We start from the raw sequence: 14,507 nt of genomic DNA, 5'->3' as shown, positions 1-14,507 counted from the left end.
GACGACTACTTGCAGATTTCAATACTGTATATTGAAGGGCCTAAAATCTCCCAAACTAAAAACTATTAGAATAAATAAACTCGGTAAAGTTGTAGGATATTTATTTAATCCTTTACTATCTAATTTCTAGACATTTGTTGGTTTAGAAGCCACTGGAATGAATGCAGCCATTTAGCTACAAACAATCTATTCATAATCCTACAGGATTAATATTTTTGAATTGGCTTCAGAAGATAGAGTTGCCATATGACCATTATTTGGTTAAACTATTTATTCACCCCCAAAACATGCAGCTACTACAGGGGCTATATACATGCACACTGTACATATTTGCATACTTTATATTTTATGATCTATATAACAAGCTATATTTATAAACTATTAGTATTTAATATCAAATTTAGGGGGTGTGATTATTAAGGAAGATATCTGCACTTCCAGGAATGCTTTCATTGAAAATTTAGAGAGCGATTGTGTGTGAAGCTCTGTCCTAGGCACAATGTTGAATTGCTTATTAATAAGACATAACTGTCCCTCATTATGTTACTCTTTGGTAGTTGTGTATCTAATTTAAAATAATTATGAATTTTTCCCTTTTAGAAAAAAAAGAGGTGCTAAATCTAGTTGTAACTTTCAGCCAGTTTTGTGGAAATACTACATTCTCTTTTACTGCTAGACAAAGCATCCCAGTTAAAGGAGGTCAGGCCAGCGGTTGAGGAACAGCTATTATTTGTCCTATTCCATTCGTTGTATATGTTATCTTATTCAGTTCTGCCAAGAAACTATAAAGTCGTCACTGTCATAGTTATTTTTGTATGTGTGAAAACTATGTATTAAAGATGCTGTACTTAATCTAGTTTATCCTGCTGCTGTCTACTCTGCAGTTCTATTCAAGATCTGTGTGAGTCCAAAAGTAGAGTAATTTTTATAGTCTAGTATGATGGGTAAAGGTGAAGTTATTAAAACTAGAGTTTCCATTTTTTAAACCAAGTTTGAAATTTGACATCATGTTAAATATCTGGAATTGGTGATTATGTCATTGTTCCCAGCTTTCTGCTTACACCTAGATTAAAACATGAATCATTTTATTTCCTGACCCCTGCTAAATCATTTTATTACTTCCCCATAGTCCTAGGACAAAGGCTAGGATAAAATAATGGTTTAAAATGTCCCAGAGGGTTTTTACCCTTATCACTCTGTAGTCTCAGTTTTCTTATGCCCCCATTTATACACTAAGGTCCAGTGTAAAAAAAAAGTTCAGATTTTCTCATTTTCTTGCACTTGCCCTGTTCTTTGCCCATTTGCAACAATATCTACAATGCTCTTATTTTTGCTGAGGAAGCTCTTACCTTTACCAAGTTACCTCTTAACTGACCACTCAGTCTCTGCTCGCTCAACTGTTACTTAGGCCTGTATCTTTTTCTGAATCCCTAAGGCTGGGTTATATATTCTCTATACAGGCTTTTATAGCACACTGTACTTTCCTTTCAACTAATCTTATTATACTGCACTGTGATTATTAATTTTTTTGTTTTGTTTTACCTGCTTAATTCTTTGTTCCACGAGACCAACTCAAGCAGATTCTGGTTTCTGATTTCTATGTATACTTATAGAATGAATACTTTCTTAAATTAATAGCACCAAATAATTTGTTTCAATAAGAACCATCTGAGCTCCAAGTTTCTTAATAAAATAGGAAATAGCAATGATTTCTATTCTAAAGGTATGATTGTAATAGAAGACTTATAGGCAATTTCAGTTGTACAGTTCTACAAATTTTTAATTTTAATTTATTGTGCAATAACGTGTAATATTTCAAATGAATGCTGCATATTTATATATATATTAAAATGCTAAGACATTGTGCTGTGTGTATACACACACACACACACACACACACACATGTATTTTAATTGTATGATATAAATCTGTAATGTTTAAGGGGTAGACACTCTTATTTAGATTGAGTAGTTATCTCAATCTCTACTTGTCCTCGTTACATTGTGTTAATTTGGGGTATTTGTTGGCCTGAATGGACCCCAAAAAATCAATTTTACAAAGAGGAAGCCAGGCATATAAATTTTACAGAAACGAAAATGGGTTTCTTTCTTATTTAATCAAGGGTGGTGCTGTTAGTGATTGAAAGAGGAGGAACTTGGCTTGCTGGAGACCACTTGCTATTTCATTAAGAAAAGTCAGTTCCAAAATGTAATGTTTCTCAAAAGATATTCCTGTGCTAAGTCAATGATTATTTAGGAGGCAAGTGAATTTATTTCAAATTTCTAATGAGTAGAGGGGATTTCCCTAATTAACAGGATTACACAAGGAATATAAAAAAAAGTTAATGTAGTCTGCCATTAATCAACTAATTTCAATACAAGTCGCTGAGTCATTGATTCTTGGTCCTCATTGTGCAGGTCTCCAACATTGATGAACTGTAGTGAACTAAACTTCTAATTTACAGCATCTACTCTAGAATTCATGACTTTCAGCTCTACCGGAGCAAGCCTACTGTTCCAATTGAAGGAACTATTTTTAGTTTGTAAAATACATTAATGTCACAACCACTCCATGATACACACAGGGTATAAATTAAAACAGGATATAAGAACATTTAGATGAAAAACATTGTGCTATTTCTTTTTCTTTGTTGGAGCATTTATTTTAGTATAATATTCTAATACTAAATAAAATGTATCTGGTCAAAGCAGAATAAATATGATGAAAATGAATTAAAATATTCTTAATTGCTGGAACTATTTACTCATTTTGAGTACCTGTGCTGCTTTCTTTTTAAACTTCTCAAATCTTCACAATCTCTATAGAATAGGAAAAATAACAGTAATAATATTAAATTCCGGTGAGAATTAAATAAGATAATGAAGGTATTTAGCTCAATGATTTGCTCATTGTGAGCTCCTAGAACATGCTGGTTACAAAAATTAAGCTTAAATATCACAATTGGTATTATTAATATTAACATTGTTCTTTTGATAGAATTGACCATTTAGCATTTTTATCCATGGTGTTGCAAATTAGTCATTAAATAAATGGACAAAACTCAATCCTTGGGAATCCTACTCTGACTTCTCTTATTGCCCAAGGGTAAGTATAATTTCAAAGTCTGCACCTTTTTTTTTTTTTAACTTCGACTTGTAATCATATCTCCCCCAGTTTAGCTGTAGTTTATTTCATCGCAACAGTGACAACTCAATTTTCATCTGTATACATTGCTAATTAACTTCATCTTCTTGCTACATAAGAAGCCCCTGAGCCCTGAGTCACATTTGGTGCTTCCTTAATGAAAAATTTTATAACCATTGTTGTCTGGGGGGTGATAAGATTCTTCTCTCGGTATCATATAACATAGTTAGATATAGAAAAATAGGAAAAGGAAAGATTAAAGGACAGGAAATGGAATAGATAGGAGAAGATTGATAGACACAGCAAGTAATTTTAGAACATTTTGAAAGACTGATTCCCAAAACATTCGAGCATGAAAATCATCTAGTGTGTTTCTTAAAACAGTAATACCTCATAATTCCTGAACCATTCCAGTGAATCATAATTTCTCTGAGAGCACCTCGGAAATGTTTAAATCCATGACTGTTTGTATTCTGTTCTCTCTTGTTTGGAAAAATCCTCTCCAGCCTGAACTTCGTCACAAACATTTGACCACTAAATGTCTGTTGATTGAATGAACCATTCTGCTATGGGGCACGGACATACCTCATTGGCATAACATATTTGTAGGTATTAAGTAGGAATTATTGGGGAAGGAGTTATAGACCCAGGCATAGAAGATGATGCACTATTCCATGAGTTCTCAAGTTGTAGAATTGTGGTTAAGTCAGAAATAGAGGCTGCTGTCACCTGAAATGAACTTCTTAGAGGACTCTGCCTCCAAAATTCTACATATTTATATATGAAGGGAAAAGTGAGTTAATTCCTAGGCAACTTTGGAACATCTGGAGCTTCCTTGTTGTGAAAGTAGATTATTTAGAAAGAGAAGAGTCTTCTATAATGAGCCAACTCTTGTTTTGACCTCAAATTAGTAACTTTGTGCTACCTTATGAGATGGGGGGATAAACTGCATTTCCACACTCAGTTTCCTCCCCTCATGAACTGTGATCATTTCAAGTGTGGACTGCTCCCTGTCTGTGTACCACTCTGCTTTCTTCTGAGTGTGTTCTCTGGAATTGATTTAGGCTAAACTGCAGGTAAAGTAAGTCTGAGAGGTTACTTTTAAATATTTAGAAGAAAGAAGTGTGATAGAAAATTAAGCACTGTAAAACCAGTGCCTACCACCTTTGTGGCCACTACTCAGTGTTCAGACAGCATCTTGTCCCATGTACTCCATTCCATTCTCATTCCATTTTGTCTCTTCTGCCTGTCGTCCACCAACTAGATTGTATGCATATAGGAGTGAGCATTTGCCTTTCCACTAGATTATGAATGCCTTGAAGGTTGGGACAATATAAAAAGTAACTTTTAAAATCTGGGTATGTGTATATGTATGACTGGATCACTTTGATGTATGACAGAAATTATCACAACCTTGTAAATTAACTGTACTTCAATAAAACTTAGGGAAAAAAATCTCTAGAAAAGAAAAAAAAAATGAAGGAAATAAATTTAAGCACTAGATCTGCCAGTGAGAGCTTTTCTAGAATACTTCAAAGCATTATAACCAATTAGCTTCCTAAGCCTAGGCACATAGTGATGTTGTTTTACTTTGTTTTCTGCAAAAATGACATATGTGTGTGTATTGCTTCGCCTCTGTTCTTTGTAAATGAAAGTTAAAATAATCCCTGAATTTGTAATTCTTAGGCGAAGCAGCTTGCAGCCAAGATATGCATCTGAAGAGAAGCAAGCCAGCAAGCTATTTGAGATTTGTGGTTGTTTCCTCAGCTTCTCAGACTATTCCCAAACACTTAAAACATTTTAATCTTGTAATTTTTCTGCAGATTAACACCGAGAAATATTTTTTCTCCACCACAATATACTAGCTTTGGAGCGTTTTATTTAATCTCATTGAACTGTTGACTAAAATTTCAAAAGGGAGTAATATTACAGGGCTCTTGGTAATTTTCTGGTTGTTACCCGAGATAATATTTTAAAGCATTTAATGTATTTTATGAAGTACATTAATAATAAGCATTGAAGAAATAGTAGATGTTACCAGTATATTTAGGACAAATGAAAAGCATTAGAGTTTAGAAAGATAAGGGAGCCACCTGAGAGCAAACTGAAATGAAGAAAACACATCTCAAAAGACATTAATTACACATCAGTGTGTAGGTAAATATTATAGCACTTCACAAGCAAATGACAGCAATTTGGATTTAGCCAGTCCATTCCATGGATAAACCTGGATGGTGGAATTGGTGGTTGAGATATTAAAAATGTGATAAGTGGAGCTGAAAGGAAAAGAGGGAAGTGCTGTGCACTAATGAGAAAAGAGAGAGTTGGATAAGTCAATAGAAATATCTGTTACTTTAAAAGTAAGTATTTTATTGCATTGAAAAGCCTGACCATTGTAGGAATCCTTTGAAAATGTTGATGGTGCCTCACAATCTTAGAAACTGCTTCCTCTAACCCTAAGACACCATGTTACAATGAAAATATATCACATATTAAGATGGCAGCTGTTCCACATCTAAGCTATATACCTTTTTCTACGAAATTAAAAAAAACATATCTTTGAGTATCAGCTTCTACATCTGTGAAATGAAAATAATAGTGCCTTCCTATTGGATCATTCTTCTTCAAATAAAATACAATACTCCATTGAAAAGACATGCCACATATTTGATAATTAACAAAACAGATGAAGATCTCTGGGCTAAAGGAACTCCTTACTTTGTCTTTAAGATGGAAGTTACCTTCAAGCTCCCCCAAAGGGAAGTCCCTTTTCCTTTGCTGGCTTGTTTTGATGAATGGCTAGCCAGGTGAGCTAAACCAGAGCATTGGTGGTTACTGAATTGCAGCATCACCATAGTTCCTGAAGGTAGTCCAGGAAAGCAGTATTCTCTGCAGTATTGACCTCTCATCTTGGGTCATATTCTGCCTGCCCAAGATAAATTTTGTGAAAATAATGTAAATGTTGATGACTTTCTTTTGTCGCAGATATTTGCCCAAATTTATCATTAGGAAGAAAATAGTCTTCTTTCTTTACAACGGTTTTCTCTTTTCATGTCAGTGGTCTTTCATTCTGCTTATCACCTGGCCACATTTGAGAATGCCACAAATTCTCAACCAAAATGACTGTTTTTCAATTTCTTGCTACATTAGCAGAAGCTTAGTTGCTATTCATAAATCAGCACATGGCTTATTGATGTAAGGTTCTTTGGTAGCAATTGATGGTCACTACTGCTAGTGTGTATTTTTTTTTTTACTGGTCAAAATCACTGCCATGGATGTGCGGTTTTCAGGTGAGACCTGCGCATCTGAAATTTTAATTAGGAAAGGAATGAGGGACTCATCTAAAAATATTGTGCCTAAGTTAGAAGATGATTCAAAATTAAGTGAGAATTCAGAAAAGCAGAATTTGTTTTCATTAAGAAACATAATGTAAGGGAGAAAAATAAACTGTGTTTTTTGGTAGGGGTAGAGAAAGCAAGGGTTTTGAGTGTTTTTTCCACCCCACATGAATATATGACCTTGCTGCTTTTATGAATTGGGAAAATTATTTTATGTAATTTCTACCCTACTTTACTCACTTGATAATAGATCTTGCACATTTTCTCAATGTTATTAAATATTTCTCAATAATATCCCTTTGAGGACCTACCTGGTATTTGTCATGTAGAGTACTTAATTAAGCCTGTTGGACACCTAGATTGCTACAGAATGTTCGCTGCAAATTAGATGTCATAAATTATTTTTAGAAATATTTATTGAAATCCAAGAAAATGCCGGATTTAAAGAGTGTATGATTTTACTTCTATTAGCAGTGGGTATTTCGCTTCCTATTCATGGATTTCTGGGAAGAACTGACAGAATCAGTAATAGTTTTTCATGGGGCAAGATGTTGGGATCTGCCATCCTTTTAAAATTTTTCACAAGCCATCGGGCCTTCTTGAAAGTCATTTCTACTAGCATGTTATTTTTCTTATTAAAATCCAAACAACTTATGAGAGAGTAGTGCAAAACTCTTAACCAGTTAAATATAAATATGGACAGTATGGTTAGGGGAAAAAAGAAGGCCTGATATAAACTGAGATAAAGCAGCCAGGAACATGTCCCTGCAGTGGGGAATTTTGGACAGTCAATAGAGGGAAACCTAAAAATTAGCCCAGGCAAGATGATTAACCCAGAGCCTATCCAGTGGCATTTCACCTTCCTGTCTATGCAGCCTACAGACCACTTTGGCCCTGGAATTTAGATTTGTGTTGTCAGACTCGCTTTATAATCGTGAATTCTGCATGTTGCTTCTGAACAAACTTAGCAAGAGCTTGCGGGGAATATTTTGTAAAAGTTATATTATGTTTTAATGATTGCCAAGGGTTATAAGAAAGAAGTATGCTTTCCCTTTTCAGAAGAAAAAATAACACTGACGTTTAACATGATTTATCTTCACATAAAACCACGAAACCTGCTTTTTGGATTAGGAAATACAATAACTCAGCTGAACCCTGGCACAAGAGATGTTCCCCTGTGGAATCCCCTTCTGTTTCAGGCTGAGTAAGTAAAAGAATTGGAAAAGGGTTGACATATTTAATGCATGCAAAACTGTACAGATAATATATTTTTAATAAGCCTCTGTCTTTCCTGTCACTTTTTACAATAATGGTGCTATATTGCCTTCATTTCAAAACAGGAATGTGGTAGAACTGATTGTATTCAATTTATTATACATGTATTTTTTATTTTGTCAAAGCACCCTTTTATAGGTATCAAATCCAACAAGCATAAAAACACCTCAGAGGGATAAAAGGAAAGGAAAAGTATAATTGAGTCACTGAGCCAGGGTCTCAGATCATATTCAACTACAAAATAGTAGTAACTGAGCAGTATCGACCTGACCTTTGACTTCAAAAAGCTTTCCCTTTCAAAATCTAGTTTCCTAATCTCTACAAATTAGGTTAATAGGAAAGGCAAAGTCTGTGTGAAAAGTTCAGATTTTTAGAGTATGTTTACTTTGCTATATCAAGTAATCATTAAAATCCCTAACAATTGAGCTTCTGTCACTTATTTATGAATTTTGTGGTTTTTTTTAATCAGAGGATTTGGGTAAGCCAACATAAAATGGAAAAAAATCAATTAAAATAAATTGGGTACAAAATGAGAGAATATGAATCCTTTTTTGGAATGTGGAAATAGAAGTCTAACACAATGATATCCAGGCTCTGTAGAAATTTACAGGTTTTCAAACTGAATCATAAATTTCACTGATATGTAGGAGGTTGAAGAAAAATATGAAAATAGTGAGCTATAAGACACACAGGTTCCAAAAGAAAATCCATAACAGACTTCTCCAGAGACTAGATATTTTCTTGGCTTTTTAATATAGAGTGTAAGAAGGAAAGATAATTTTCACTCTACCCTTCGGAGCTCTTAACTGAGACCCCCTCGTTTTTTGTTTTTTGTTTAAACAACCACAGGAATATTTACTTGATTAGGATTTCTGCATTCTTTTTTTTATTGTTATTTCCCCCACACAATTTTTTTTCCCCCACTTTACAGCATGGGGACCCAGGTACACATACATGTGTACATACATTTTTCTCCCATTATCATGCTCCATCATAAGTAGCAAGACATAGTTCTCAGTGCTGCACAGCAGGATCTCATTGCTAATCCATTCCAAAAGCAAGAGGTTTGCATCTGTTAACCTCAAGCTCCCAATCCATCCTCTCCCCACCACCCTTGGCAACTACAAGTCCATGATTTTCTTTTCTGTGGAAATGTTCATTTGTGCTGTACATTAGATTCCAGTTATAAGTGATATCATATGGTATTTGTCTTTCTGACTTGCTTCACTCAGCATGAGAGTCTCTAGTTCCATCCATGTTACTGCAAATGGCATTATTTCATTCCTTTTTATGGCTGAGTAGTAAGTATGCCATTGTGTATATACACCACATCTTCATAATCCCATTGTCTGTTGATGGACATTTGAGTTGATTCCATGTCTTGGCTATTGTGAATAGAGCTGCAGTGAACATGCAGGTGCATGTGTCTTTTTCAAGGAAAGTTTTGTCCGATTATATGCCCAAGAGTGGGATTGCTGGGTCATATAGTAGATCTATGTATCTATTTCTAAGGTACCTCCATGCTGTTCTCCACAGTGGTTGTACCAGCTTACATTCCCACCAACAGTGCAGGAGGGCTCCCTTTTCTCCAGAACCCCTCCAGCATTTGTACTTTGTGGACTTACTAATGATGGCCATTCTGACTGGTGGGAGGTGGTATCTCATAGTAGTTTTGATTTGCATTTCTCTAATAATCAGGGATGTTGAGCATTGTTTCAAGTGCTTGTTGGCCATCTGTATATCTTCCTTGGAGAACAGTCTGTTCAGGTCTTTTGCCCATTTTTCCATTGGGTTGTCGGCTTTTTTGGCTGTTGAGTTGTAGAAGTTGCTTGTATATTTTAGAGATTAAGCCCCAGTCAGTTACATCATTTGAAACTATTTTCTCCCCTTCTGTAAATTGTCTTTTTGTTTTCTTTTTGGTTTCCTTTGCTGTGCAAAAGCTTGTCAGGTTGTTTAGGTCCCATTGGTTTATTTTTGCTTTTATTTCTGTTGCTTTGGAAGACTGACCTGAGAAAATATTTGTAAGGTTGATGTCAGAGAATGTTTTGTTTATATTCTCTTCCAGGAGTTTGTTGGTGTCTTGTCTTATATTTAAGTCTTTCAGCCATTTTGAGTTTATTTTCATGCATGGTGTGAGGGTGTGTTTAGTTTCATTGATGTGCATGCAACTGTCCAGGTTTCCCAGTAATTCTTGCTGAATAGACTGTCTTTTTCCTATTTTCTTGCCTCCTTTGTCAAAGATTAATTGACCATAGGTGTCTGGGTTTATTTCTGGGTTCTCTATTCTGTTCCATAGGTCTGTCTTTCTGTTTTGGTACCAGTACCACACTGTCTTGATGACTGTGGCTTTGTAATGTTGCTTGAGGTCTGGAAGAGTTATTGGTTTTTGTTTTTCAGAATTGTTTTGGCAATTCTGGGTCTTTTGTGGTTCCACATAAATGTTTGGATTGTTTGTTCTAGTTCTGTGAAAAATGTTATGGGTAATTTGATAGGGATTGCATTGAATCTACAGATTGCTTTGGTAGTATAAGATTAACATTTAGAAATCGGTCACATTTCTGTGTACCAACAATTAAACTTTAGAAAAGGAATACAAAAACATAATACCTTTTAAAATTGCACCCCCAAAAATCAAATACTTTGGAATACACCTGTCCAAGGAGGAAAAGGACCTATATGCCAAGAACTATAAAACATTAATCAAGGAAATTAAAAAAGATGTAAAGAAATGGAAAGATATTTCATGCTTCTGGATTGGAAATGTTAATACTGTAAAAATGGCCATAAGACCCCCTTGTAATAAAATACAGATAAATAAGAGAAAAACATTAATGTCATCTATAACATACATACAGATGGGAGATACCCAGGAAAACTGAAAAATACCCCAATGGTCCAAGTCACTTTCTTAAATACCAAATGCAGCTAAAAACAAAAGGAAGATGCTGGGGTATGGGGAAGATGGTTATGAGAGGTTAGTAGGAAAAGCACAGTAAATGAGGGTGAAGCTGTTATGTAGATTAAATTATTGCCTTCTCCATTGGTAAGACTTTCTTGTGATTTAGAGCCCCCCCTTTCCTGGTAGGAAGAGTGAAACATCTTTAAAAATGGAGATTTATCCTATGATGCACATTTTCCTTACAAAGGGTACCTCCTACTATTTTCACAGCTTCTCTTCTGAGTGTAGTTTCTCAAAAATAACCAACTTAAAATAATCCTTCTGACACAGAGGCATATTTGGGAGTGGCCCCTTCTGTTACCCTTCACTAGTTATTTCCCTCATTTTGGTCTTTCTACAGCAGACACTGAGTGACTTTCTAAAGAATTAGAATGAAATATTTCATTTCACTCCCAATATTCAACATAAGATAAAAGAAAAAAAAATTTCCTCTTACAACTAAGGGAGAGTTGACTAAATGCTCCTGGTGAAGAGAATTTTGGATGATTCAATAATAAGCACTGATAATGCAAAAGAACACCAGTAACCTTTAAGCAAAATAAGTAAGCTTTACTCTGGAGAGGAAAAGTGGTATTATTGAATACTGTTGCTAAAACTTGGCCTCTGTCCACCGGTGCCAAATAGAAATGCGGAGACAGAGTTTTGGGTGAAGGAGAAAAAAAAAATAGCTTCTATTGCTTTGCCAGGCAAAGGAGGCCACAGCAGGCTAATGCCTTAAAGACAGTCCCCTCCCCTGGAAAGAATTGAGGAAAGTTTTACAGGAAAAAGGAGAAAAACAGGTTTTCAGATAGGAATTAGGATTGGAGCACACATATATTCTTCTCCTCTGGGGTAATCTTAGTCATCAAAGCTGGAGTCAGGAGATCTTGACATTATCATGAGGATGGGTCCTTTGGGTTATTGCCTAGAGTAACAGTACTTGTGAAAAAGGCTTATTGATCAGAGATTAGAACAAACTAGGAAAGTTCCTGAAAAGCATCATGTGCTAATAATCTTTAACCCACAGGCAATTGTGCTCAGGATGCCTAATCATTGCTTTACAGGAGATTGAGTTTAGGGTGCAGTTAAACCAGGGAGAAGTACAAGAAGGGCTCCAAGCTGTTCAGTTTTAAAGTATTCATTTCTTTTTTTTTTTTTTTTTGTCTTTTTAGGGCCACACCTGCGGCATATGGAGGCTATAGCCATCGGCCTATGCCACAGCCACAGCAACGCCAGATCCAAGCTGCGTCTGCAGTCTATACAACAGCTCACGGCAACATTGGATACTTAACCCACTGAGCAAGGCCAGGGATCGAACACACAACCTCATGGTTCCCGGTCAGGTTTGTTTCTGCTGCGCCACGATGGGAACTCCTAAAGTATTCATTTCTAAAAGAAGCAAAAGGAATATAACCTCTCTCTTTGGTGTATATAAGATGCCTACGTCATTACGTGTATCCCTTGAGAGGGAATCAGGACCCTGCCCCAAGGCTGTGCTATTGTTTCTCAATTGTTCCTTCCTTCCCTGATTAGCAGCTGTCTGAACTTTTTCCTTAGAATTCAGGGAAGGCCAAGGATGCTGAATGAGGCCCATTTCCTGAAAGCAAGTAATGGGGGATGCAGGCTTTTGTGCCCAGGAGCCCCACAGGGCATTGCTCATTTACAAGTATAAAATTAATAAGCAAAGAGGCCATTCAGCAGAGGTGGCTTTGATGCTTTGACAGCCTTTGTAAGCAAACCAAAATCTAAGCCTATGAATGCCTCAAGGTCACAATACTGAAGCCTATGGACAACCAATCACAAACATCCAACTATACTTTAAGCTGTAACTAATCAATAATTTTCTCACTTTGCTTCTGTCTTTTGGTTATAAAAATCTCTCCCCAAGTTGGTGGGGGCACTGCTCACCATTCTGGTTTAATACTGCTAGATTCAAATCAGTTTTTGTTCAAAAATATGTTAATTTAAATGGGCCTCTTTATACCTCTTAACATAAACCACGTCATATTCTTGCCAAAACCAGAATTGGTACCTATCTCTCAAGTCTCATTGTTCCTATGAACTGCAAACAACTTGGTTTCTTGCCTGCATTTGTTATAGAGTAATTGAATGACCTAGGGTAAGCCATGATCTTAGTGGAGATCCTACATATAAAGTTATGTTTTAAATGTTGGAAAATGCTAAAGCAATAGTATGCATTGGTTCCTGGTATATTGCTAGTGAAGGTTCCTGATATGCGACAAATAGTGACTCTAAATAGCTGTTGAGAGAATGAGAGAGTACTTCTGTTGTGGCTCTGTGGGTTTAAGAGCCTGACACAGTGTCCGTGAGCATGTGAGATCAATCCCTGGCCTCACTCAGTGGGTTAAGGATCTGGCATTGCCATAGGTGCAGTGTAGGTAGGTCTCAGAATCAGCTCAGATCTGGTGTTGCTGTGGCTGTGGTGTAGGTTGGTAGATGCAGCTCTGATTTGACAACTAGCCTGAGAACTTCCATATGCCACAGTTGCAGCCATTAAAAAAAAAAAAAAAAAAAAAAAGAGTGTTACCAAACTCAGGTTCAGCTGCTTGCCACTCAAAAGCCAATAATTCCAGAGATGAATGTCAGAAAGGAGAGGTGCTTTATACAGAAACACTGCCATCTGGGGAGAAGGTGGACGCATTTCCCAAGACCAACTTCTGAGATTCTACTTGGCCATGACTGTTTTTAAAGGGGAAGAATCTCAGGGGAAGAATCTCAGTGACTTATCAAGACAGGTGGCAAGGGTCTGCAGCATCCTTCTCCATGGCAGGCAGACTGGCTGATTCCCTTCACATATTCTCTTGCCCACGTGGTCTGCCTGCAGGATTGATAAGGGGGCTCTTGAGGGTGGAGAGCTAGTCATTCTTTAACTACTTAACTCTTCATTCTTACTCCTTTTAATCTAGAAAAAGAGTCTATGGATTAGGTCAGGTGTGGTGTACATTCAATAGAGCACAAGTCAGGAGTTAGGTTAAATTGCTTAGTGATCTCATGCCTGTAATTAGGTTCTTTAAAAGTCAGAGGGGACAGAAATGGGCAAACAGGAAAGGGCCAAAGGAGCTGCTTTCAGGAGCCATACATATTTCTTTAAAAAAAATTTTTATTTTATTTTATTTAATTTTTTAATTTTTTAATTTATTATTTTTTAAATTTTTTATTATTGTATTTATTTTATTACTCAAATGAATTTATCACATCTATAGTTGTATAATAAATATAGATATGTACTAACAGTTCACTGAAGGTATTAACAAAATTGAATCATATAGTTTACTTTGATGAGATTATCAAAGTTAGAGTAATTGATGGCACATTATAAGAATTTCTTATACTCCTTTTATATATTGGTGTGATTCACCTAATTATTTGGTGAGCTATCTGAGGTCTGGACATTTGCTTCTTAAATCTCAAAAATATTAGCATGTCCAATAACACCATTAAAAAGAGTTTGATCAAGTTGATCCCTTGATCTGACCTGATGTGTATTTTCTCATTTTTCTTGAAGTTTTTTCTTGTATTTGGTTGTACCATAGAAATTGCCTCAGTCCCAATCACATGAAGATTTTTATGTGAAATTTACCATATGGAACACTAAAAAGAAAATTAGTCCTCTTGCCCTTACAGAATGAGTTCATATTTAACTTCTGTGCTGTAGATAGAAATTCAGTTTTATGAACCAGTTAAAGGAGAAAGTGCATGGTGTGCTTTTTGCAGCACTTAGATATTGATATACGATTTTTTTCTTTTCCCAAGGCTAAGGAGAGGAAGCCACAGCAATACGACTTTTAAAA

The sequence above is a fragment of the Sus scrofa genome, chromosome 15 (assembly GCF_000003025.6).
Source record: "Sus scrofa isolate TJ Tabasco breed Duroc chromosome 15, Sscrofa11.1, whole genome shotgun sequence".
In the NCBI taxonomy this organism is placed as follows: Eukaryota; Metazoa; Chordata; class Mammalia; order Artiodactyla; family Suidae; genus Sus; species Sus scrofa.
This window is presented reverse-complemented; position numbering follows the sequence as displayed.